This window comes from Gossypium raimondii, chromosome 11 (assembly GCF_025698545.1).
Source record: "Gossypium raimondii isolate GPD5lz chromosome 11, ASM2569854v1, whole genome shotgun sequence".
NCBI lineage: Eukaryota > Viridiplantae > Streptophyta > Magnoliopsida > Malvales > Malvaceae > Gossypium > Gossypium raimondii.
Genome location: NC_068575.1, coordinates 32,841,889 through 32,843,622, shown reverse-complemented (window position 1 = coordinate 32,843,622; position 1,734 = coordinate 32,841,889). Strand labels below are relative to the sequence as shown.

The following is a 1,734-nucleotide window of genomic DNA, read 5'->3' as shown; positions in this document are numbered from 1 at the left end:
TTTCAACCAACGAGATGTTGATATGAAGTTGCTTGGGTACGTCTAGAACTTCTTGAATTGAATTTCCTACTTCTACTTCCGAAGTCTTTGAGGGTAGGGTGGTGGAGGTTTCTTTACTGGAACTAGTTGATTTTTTTTCTGTGGCAATTTTGCATTTAACGGAGTTATTAGTTTATCAGAATTAACTGGTTTAGAAGTTACCTTGTTAGATTTTGTAGATTCAATTTTCAGTGAAACTGGAATTTCAACACTCGGTTGAACTTTCTCTGAGTCTTGAGCGTCAGCTGGCTCCTTCTTAACTTCGACGAAATTGGGCTTTAAAGTCTTTTCGCTCCTCAATGTTAACGCTTTACAATGCTCCTTCCCTGGATTCCTCAGATTCTCCCTATCACTAGGTAAAGCACCTTGTGGTCGGTTTCTGAATTCAGTTGCAAGCTGGCCCACTTGATTATCAAAATTTCTTAAAGAGGCATCATTTTTCGCCATGTATGCCTTCAATAGATTCTATAGGCTATTGGATGGTTCAGCTTGGGTTGGTTTCTGAGCTTTTTAGGAAATTCTAGGTGGCTGGGTCGATCTAGGTTGGACATAATTGTTACTGGTTCTGGCCCTTTAGTTACTCCAGGAAAAATTCGGGTTGTTTTGCCATGATAGGTTATAGAAATTGGATTACAGCCCTTGCTTTCCTCGATTTTGGTTCTGGTTACCTATGTAATACACAGATTCTAGGTTTAATGGACATTCATCGAACAAATGCCTTTCCCACAATAAACACAAGCTACATTTTCAAATTGATTCAGTGCCTATTCTACAAAACTATTAATCCCATTAGTAGTAAGATTTTTTAAAATTGAGGATATTGATGATACTTGAGATGCGAGTGAAGTAAGAGCGTCTACTTCATTTATTCCAGCGACTTATCTTCCTGACGCTGCTCGATTGGTTGGCCATTGATAATTGTTGTTGGCAATCCTCTCAATGATTTCATAAGCCTCATTATAAAACCTAGTATGGAGAGCACCATTAGCAGAAGCGTCCACTACCATCCTCGTGTGAGCAGTGAGACCATTAGAAAATATCTTAAGTTGTATACAATGTGGGATTCCGTGATGAGGGAATTTTCGTAATAATTATTTGTACCTTTCCCATGCCTCATACAATGACTCATCATCTATTTGTTGGAAAGTAGTGATCTCGTTCCTCAACTTAGCATTCTTGCTAAGCGGGAAATACTTTATAAGGATTTTTTTTGCTAACTTTTGCCATGTTGAAATTGAGTTTAGTGGTAATGAGTTCAACCAAGCTCAAGCTCTTTCCCTTAGTGAAGATGGGAATAGCTTCAATCGTAATGCATCTTCGGGTACTCCGACTAACATGAAAGAATCGCTCACCTCCATAAACAGACTTAAGTGTAGGTGAGGATCTTTGGTAGGCATTCCACTGAATTGGCCCACTGTCTAAAGCATCTTGAACATGACTGGCTTCAACTTGAACTATTGTGCCTCAATTTTGGGTCTCCTAATACCCATATTAAGGTCATGAAATACTGGCATGGCATACTGTCTCAAAGCTCTATCCCTATCATCAGCAATAAGGATAGGATTTTGAGCAAGGTTTGCTCCGTTTCCTTGATTCAGATTTTCGAAGTTCATCTCTTCAGTCCTTCTCTGACTTGCTTATCTTCTTTGTTGTCAAAAAGTTTGTTCAATCTTAGGGTCTACAGGGAGTAAATTG

General features: G+C 39.0%; 1 non-coding gene across 1 annotated transcript; it reads left to right on the top strand.

Moving 5' to 3' along the window:
• Positions 1 to 1,101: 1,101 nt before the first annotated feature.
• On the top strand, positions 1,102 to 1,208 carry LOC128035093 (small nucleolar RNA R71). Its single transcript, XR_008191497.1, has one exon. It is a non-coding gene; the product is annotated as a small nucleolar RNA R71 (small nucleolar RNA).
• The last annotated feature ends 526 nt before the right edge of the window (positions 1,209 to 1,734 follow it).